The sequence below is a fragment of the Mastigoproctus giganteus genome, chromosome 10, assembly GCF_048544385.1.
Source record: "Mastigoproctus giganteus isolate SK-2022 chromosome 10, ASM4854438v1, whole genome shotgun sequence".
Lineage (NCBI taxonomy): Eukaryota > Metazoa > Arthropoda > Arachnida > Uropygi > Thelyphonidae > Mastigoproctus > Mastigoproctus giganteus.
Window position 1 is genome coordinate 186,061,413 of NC_143584.1, and position 8,401 is coordinate 186,069,813.

The 8,401-nt window shown below is 40.3% G+C and overlaps 1 protein-coding gene across 2 annotated transcripts in view; it reads right to left on the reverse strand.

The window, feature by feature from the left end:
- Window positions 1-7,812, reverse strand: part of LOC150079639 (gamma-sarcoglycan-like) — a 66,183-nt gene extending 58,371 nt beyond the window's left edge. Inside the window, exon 1 of one of the 2 annotated variants that reach the window (XM_090382413.1) lies at window positions 7,732-7,812. The gene's annotated coding sequence lies outside the window, so the exon portion shown is untranslated. Of the gene's footprint in view, window positions 1-6,723; window positions 6,783-7,731 lie in introns of those variants that run through there. The other variant, XM_090382414.1, reaches the window with a different exon arrangement.
- Between the last annotated feature and the right edge of the window lie 589 nt (window positions 7,813-8,401).

The window sequence follows — 8,401 nt, forward strand, 5'->3', positions numbered from 1 at the left end:
ATGATCAGTGCCAAGCAGCGATCCTTCAGGATTACTTCAATAGATTTCAAAGATGATCAGACAAGTGGCAGCGGTGTTTTAATGCTGCTAAATGCAAGATCTTCCACTGGGGAACAGCAACCCACAAATAAATTATGCACTTGGTGGGGTTGAATTAAAAACAGTGGAGGAGGAAAGGGATCTGGGAGTTACAATACAGGCAAATATGAAGATTTCTGAAAGAGTAAACAGGGAGGCAAGAAAGCCCATGATGTCCTGTTGATGATTTATCGAACGCTGTCCTGTACAGTTAGGTAGGTCACAATTCCTCTGTATAAAGCAATTGTAAGACCACATTTGGAATACTGTGGTCAAGTATGGAGACCTCATCTGAAAAAAAGACATTGAGCTCTTTGAAAGGGTCCAGAGACGAACATCTGGAATGATGGGATCGGCAGAAGGACGACCTTTGAGGAAAGACTCCGATTATGTGGGCTACAGAGCTTGGAAATCAGGCACCTCAGAGATGATCTGATTGAGGTTTACACAGTTGCAAGGCTCTGAGAGGATTAGTAAAATGAATGAAGGTGGAATTCTCACTGTTATAAAGAATTCTAGAACTAGGGACCGTAAATTTAAATTAAGGGGTTGAAGTTTTTCTTTTGGCTAACGAGTCTTTAATACTTGGATCAAGTTGCCCTCGCAGGTAGTTGAGGCTGACAGTTTCAATAAATTCGAAGGTTAACTGGATAGTTACCAGTGTGAGGGAGGAAGCATATAATTTGTGTTTTCTTATCTACTTTTTTTTGCCAGTTCAGCAAAAGACTGTCTTCCTTACACTAGATGGTGAATACTGTTACTATTTCTTACTGCTTAACTCCTAAAAGGCGATCGCATCACTTGGGAGTACTACAGAAGCGTGGGAAGGCTAATAGAGGCTACGAGTTGAAGAGAAGTGAGAAGCTATCCAAAGGTGTCCACCTTCTAGCCGACAATGCTCCTGCTCGCATAGTGGACTTTGTAATCAGGTGTGGACTTGGCTTTGAAAATCTGTGGAGCACTCGCCTTATTCTCGCGATTCCTGGCCTTCAGACTTTGTCCACTTCCTTTTCTAAACGCTAATTTTTCTTGGACAGGGAAACATGGAACTTCCATCTAAGTTTCAAGTCCCCAAGTCAAATATTTATAGACGAGGATAAACTCTAAAAGACCGACCCTCGTATTGACCACTTTAATAAAAAATAAATGACGGATAAGACATTTTTACGACAAATTCATATGTACTCCTAAGACGTTAGGCTTAAGAATTCAAGAAAGATCTTTAGACTAAAATCTTCAAGATTAAATTATTAATATTCAATAATAAAATGCCAATATTGGTAAAGTATTAACATTTTATTTTTCCACAGTTGGTTTTGCATGAAATATTTTGTTTCATTTATTTTTAAAGCCAGGAGATCTGCAGATGGAACTGGAAGCATATTTGGTGTTTACCACTCGATTTCAAACTCTTATACCGTTCCACCCAAACCTGCACTTATCAGATTGCAACCAGAATTCGGGCGGGTGCCCGGGGACGACGCTAACACATTCCAAAACCGATACGTAAACGATTCTCCGAGGCCTTAGAGAGCGAAGACGAGCCGACGTGAGGTATTTGGCCCCCATCTGACAGTTGCTAACATCCACCCCTGCGGCAGAAACCAGACAGGGTAGTCTAGGATTGGCGAGCGTGCTTAAGGTGGTCTGCTTTTTATTTATTCTCTTTTTTTTCCTTTTTTTTTTTTTGAATTAATGATCGGAATAAAAGACTTCAGTACTCTGTTGAATCATAGGCCCCGCGTTATATGGAGAGAACTTTATCTGTATTGGCCTCTGTTGAATTGGACACTTATAGAGATCCTTTTCGACTGATATTAGCGAGAGAAGAGAGAAAACCCGGAGGTGGTTGACCCTAGAGAAGGTGGGTGGGGGGGATGAAACAAGCGAGAAATATTCGCTGAACCTTGAAGCAATATTCACCATATTAAGACACGGGAGCTGGAACAAGACCAAGTCGTTACTTGTGTGTGTGTTTTAGTAACAAGATTTACACGCCGAACAGGCCTAGCCCCAAAAGTGATAATCGAGATGGAGTTTTCTAGCATCACAGTCACCAGGAGAACAGAGAATACACGAACTGTTGGGCGACTGCCAAGTAATTCTTCGTGTAGGGATGAATGGAGAAAGACAGTTGCAGTCCTGGGAATTCCTGGCACTCTTTGTACACATTAAACATCCACACAAGAAGAAGGTAAGAGAAAGATTAAAACAAGGAATAAAGAATAGGGTAGGAAACTGATGAGGGTACCTTAAAACTTTCTAGGCGAATCACTTTTCTCATTTCTGGTATTTGTATGCAAGTTTTATATCTGCTCTCCATCTTCTCTCCAGTATCAATGGATGCGCTTTGTCTTCATCCTCATGTTCATCACAAATTCCTTGTATTATGTTGTATTGTTACGGCTGAGTGTTAAGAATATTTGATTTTCCCTTTGCGTATTAGTTGAAATCCGATTAGATGCTTTCCATCTTCTCTCCCGCATCAAAGGATGCTCTTTCTCTTCCTCATCTTCATCACAGATGCCCTCTGTTTTATTGTTACGGCTGAGTGTTAAGAATACTTGATCTTCCATTTGCTTGTTACAGCTGGAATCTTATTATATGCTCTTCATATTCTTTTTAGAGTCATAAGATGCTCTTTTTCTTCATCCTCATCTTCATCAGAGATGCCCTGTATTATGTTGTATTGTTACAACTGAGTGTTAAAAATATTTGATTTTCCATTTGCTTGTTAGATTTTGAATCGTATTAGATGTTCTTCATCTTCTCTCCAGCATCAAATGTATGCTCTTTATCTTCATCCTTGTCTTCTTTCCAGCATCAAAGAATGCACTTTCTCTTCATCCTCATTCTCTCTAGTATCAAATGATGCTCTTTCTTTTCATCCTCATCTTCTCTCCATCTTCTATGAGAAAATCATCAAAGTATGCTTTTTCTCTTCATCCTCATGTTCATTACAGATGCCTCGTATTATGTTGTATTCTTACCACTGAGTGTTAAGAATATTTGATTTTCCATTTGCTTGTTAGATTTTGAATCGTATTAGATGCTCTTCATCTTCTTTCCAGCATCAAAGGATGCTCTTTATCTTTATCCTCATCTTCTCTCCAGCATCAAAGGATGCTCTTTATCTTTATCCTCATCTTCTCTCCTGCATCAAAGGATGCTCTTTCTCTTTATCTTCATCTTCTCTCCAGCATCAAAGGATGCTCTTTCTCTTTATCCTCATCTTCATCACAGATGCCCCGTATTACGTCGCATTGTTACGACTCAGTGTTCAGAATATTTGATTTTCCATTTGCTCGCTACAGTTGGAATCTTATTAGAAATTTTAAATATATTTTATTTCTGCGCAGTGGCATCACCTACCGGAAGAAAAGGGAATTATTTAATCCCACCTATTGGAACAACAATTGTACAGACAGTAGCTATACTCACGGGAAAGCGACGTCACAAAATGTTGAATTTTCGATTTATGAACTTTCTGGTCAGCGTCCACCGAAACCATATTTGCCATCAACGTGCGCAACGCCTAATGCTGATACATGTATCTGGCTCACACATACATCTGCGCTCTGACTCTCCCTCTTCGCTAATTACCCCTTCCGGTTCTCTGTGGATAGCACTCTAAATACTTCCGACCTTACGCGAGGTACCTCACGCGGCCAATAAAACGGAAGTAAGATCTGTTTACTGTTACATCGGATGGACCTCCCCCCCCCGGTTGTAATTCCTTAATCCGCTAACGCCGGACAATGTCGGCAGCGATTTTAGCAGAAAAGCTGATTATGGGAAAGAGGCTTAATGGTGCCATTGTAAGTCCCGACGAGGTTCCACCGATATCTGCGCTGTGATGTTTGTAGCTAAGGGGGTTAGTGGGGTGGGTTGGGGTGAATGGTGCCAGTGGCTGCGCAAACAAATAGGTTCTGCTATAGACATTTATTGTGCGGCTGACGAAATGGTACCTTTGATTTTCCCTGCTGCAGATGCGGGTTTGCGCGTGACATTGGAACGCGCTGTTTTGGGCACCAACGCGATAAATGACTGCAAAGACGCGTATTATGAACCTTAAAATTTCCTTTTTTTTTTTTTTCTTCAATTCGTTTGATGTGTCTGTATGATTTAACGGTTGTTACAATATGTTGACTTTCAATATCTGCTGCGATTCGCCAAAAGAAATTAAAGAAGCATTGGAAAAATATCGCACGAGAAATAACATGGTAAGGTGTTTTTATAATACCAACTGGATTCGCCCTTATAATGCCACACGGGCTAGTAGGGTCTACAATGATCTCTTTTTTATCTTTTTGGCTTATTCACACATCACATATGAAAGAACTAGTACATTCAGAGTCATCATGGATTGTTTGTGAAACAAACCACCAAATCTTGATAATATTGTAAATAGCACAAGAATGGAAACACAGGAGAATGAAATAAACTTCCTAAACAATGGAGCTCGAGGATGAAATAAAGATGCTAAACAATGGAGCTCCAGAATGAAATGAACACGTTAAACAATAGAGCACGATGATTAAACGAACATGTAAACAGTGCAGCGCGAGGTTGAAATGAACATGCCAAACAATACAGCGCGTGGACAAAAAGAAATATAGCACAAGAACGAAATAAACATGCTAAACAATGGAGCTCCTGGACGAAATGAACATGATAAACAGTAGAGCTCGTGGACGAAATGAACATGATAAACAGTAGAGCTCGTGGACGAAATGAACATGATAAACAGTAGAGCTCGTGGACTAAATGAACATGATAAACAGTGGAGCTCGTGGACGAAATGAACATGATAAACAGTGGAGCTCGTGGAAGAAATGAACATAAACAGTGGAGCTCGTGGAAGAAATGAACATAAACAGTGGAGCTCGTGGAAGAAATGAACATAAACAGTGGAGCTCGTGGAAGAAATGAACATGATAAACAGTGGAGCTCGTGGACGAAATGAACATGATAAACAGTGGAGCTCGTGGACGAAACGAACATGCTAAACAGTGGAGCTCGTGGACGAAACGAACATGCTAAACAGTGGAGCTCGTGGACGAAACGAACATGCTAAACAATGCAGCTCGAGGAAGAAACGAACATGCTACCACAATGCAGCTCGAGGATGAAACGAACATGCTAAACAATGTAGCTCGAGTATGAAACGAACATGCTAAACAATGCAGCTCGAGGATGAAACGAACATGCTAAACAATGCAGCTCGAGGATGAAACGAACATGCTAAACAATGCAGCTCGAGGATGAAACGAACATGCTAAACAATGCAGCTCGAGGATGAAACAAACATGCTAAACAATGCAGCTCGAGGATGAAACAAACATGCTAAACAATGCAGCTCGAGGATGAAACAAACATGCTAAACAATGCAGCTCGAGGATGAAACGAACATGCTAAACAATGCAGCTCGAAGATGAAACGACCATGCCAAACAATGCAATGAAAGGATGAAATGAAGAAATACAGCACAAAAACGATATAAACAAACTAAACATGGTGCATGGGGATGAAATGTGCATGCTAAACAATGGAACTGGAGGATGAAATGAAGCGCTAAACGATGGAGAAGATTCAAACAAACATGCTAAACAATTGGAGCGCGAGTTGAAACGAACATGCTGAACATTGGAGCCGAGGATAAAACGAACATGAAAACAATGCAGCGCGAGGGTGAAATGAATATGTCAAACAATGCAATGCAAGGATGAAATATAGCACGAGAACGAAATAAACATGCCAAACAAAATGGAACACGAGGATGAAATGAGCCTGCTAAACAATAGAGCTCGAGGATGAAATGAAGACGCTAACTATGGAGGAGGTTTAAGCAAACATGCTAAAAATTGGAGCGGGAGGTTGAAACAACCACACTAAACAGGAACGGGAGGATGAAACGACAATGAAAACAATGCAGCATGGGAATGAAATGAAAATGCCAAACAAGGCAGTACAAGGATGAAAAGAATGGAAACACAGCACGAAAAATGATATAAACATGCTAAATAGTGCAGAGCAACGATGAAACGAATATGCTAAACAATGCAGCTCGAGGATGAAACGAACATGCTAAACAATGGAGCAGAAAATGCAGTAATTGTGCTGAACATTTCAACTTATAAATGCATTTGTTTAATAATAGAGTAAAAGAAACTATTTAGAGATAAAGCTCAATATTCAACTCCAATTGTGCATAATCATCGAAATAAGACCATTTCTTTAAATATTACTGAAATTTTTCGAATTTTCCGCCTCTTAAACCTTAACGCCTTATTTGAGAATGTACTTAATCTCAGATTTTTCAATAATTTCTCTCTCTAAACACATTTTTAAAAAAATTATTAGATATTGCATGCGCTGTCCTTTCTAATACTTCTGGACATCTATATATAGTCCTCGTCGTGTTCTGTTCTTTAATAAGATTATCAATAATCAGAATTAATAATAATTACAACTGATCCCCCCACCCAACCCCAAAGCCTTCTTAGCAAAAGATATCCGTATTAAAGCTATAAATAAATATATTTTCTTTTCTGTTGGTATAAAAATTAAATGAAACTAAGCAAATCTTTAAACCAGGCCAAAATAAAAATAAAAACTTTGGGAGTTCCAAATGACGTCACTCACTGCTCTTTTCTCTCGCGGATATTTATAGACGCTTCAGACTTCGTCAGAAGGCATTTGGAGTACTGTCTGCCTCTTATGACACTGCCACATGAGGGTAGGCAGCCATAAGCACTTGAAATCTCCCTACATTCGCTTCATGGTGTGGTTATGTTGGCAATATTTGACTGCAGACGGAGGCGAGCGAAAGGAGGGTGGGAAGAAGAGGGCGGGAGAAAGGGGGGATGAGGCATGTATACGTCGAACGCTAGCCCGGCAGTAGACGATAATTTCGTAGACACACTTAGCTCTTTGTTCAGACCGTTGTCGGTGGGGTGTTCTTGGTGCACTAAAGCGGAAATGATGAGGGTCGTTGTTTCCGTCATACGAGAAGCAGCCAACCTCAATGGGATTCATTTTAACTGAAGGGTTGGTGCAAAGCAGGTGCCAGAAATAAAACTGTTCTTGACACTAAATAAAGGCAGTAGATATTAAATTTTTTGCTGCTGCTGTACAAAAAATTCGGCGCTGAGCTCAGCAATTCGATCCAGTAAAAAAAGACAATTCTTTCGACCTACATCGTAGTTCGTTTTTCGGCCACCAGGTGGCAAGTACCAATAAAGCGACGATAAATAATCTTAAGCCGATTTCTGAAAGTTGTAGAGACTACATTATAAGAAAACAGCAAAGGGTATTTCAAAGCTAAGACCCAAGTGGGTTACAGGGACATGGAAAATGGGGGGGGGGGGGGGTTGACAACAGAAATAACAGCAGACATTGCAAAGATGTATGAATTAGGCTTAACCGACATAGACTTGTAGCGTTTATAAATGATGTACGAATTAGGCTTAGCGATCTAGAATTGTGGCGTTCATAAACCGCCACGATCATTACATTGTTGTCATATTACGATTAAAATCTTGCGCGTGATACTGTTGCTGTCACGTGGCGTGACGCAACAGAATGAAATAAACACTACAGACGAAAATAATCGACATTTTAGTAGGTTAAAAATCATAAAATGGAACTAACCTTGGAAAAGCAGTGGGTGCCAACTCTTCGGTTATGGGAAAGGCAAATGGAAAGAGAAAATTGCCGATCTTTTCTTTTTTTTTAAACAGCCATTGTTTCTGTAAGATATCGTGACTGTTCTTTCACGATTCCCGCGTTGCACGTAAAGCAATCTTACCTTTTCTACTTTTTTTTTTTTAATTTTTATTTTATTTTTTTTGATCGGTAAAAACTCTTCTTCTTCATAGAGGCGAGACGACACGCACGCACACGCACACACACACACCAATTCCACGTGCTTCTTCCGTCGAACTAGAAAATTCCGCCAGATTCTCGTTGTTCGGTGCAGCGGAGGCTCCGGAAGCTAGGGGTCACGGTCTTTAACCCCCTATCCACGCACACGCACCACAAAAAAAATAAAAGAAGCTCCGTCCAGGTCTTTTAAACGGCGAGGAAGAAAAGTTTTTTTCTTTTTTTTTTTTCTCTTTTGTCCTTCCTTCTGTGGATTATTTTCTTCGGCGCACACAGTTCAGGTCTGAACGAGGGCTCTGCACGTGCGAATAAATCCGCGTGTAATTCCTCTGAAAGAAGTGTGGGCTGGACGCTGCCGGGGAACAACTTCTCTAGGCAAGTTTCGCAATGTCATTGTGTCATTAGCGGCACCTTTTTCTTTCTTTCTTTTTTTTTTTTT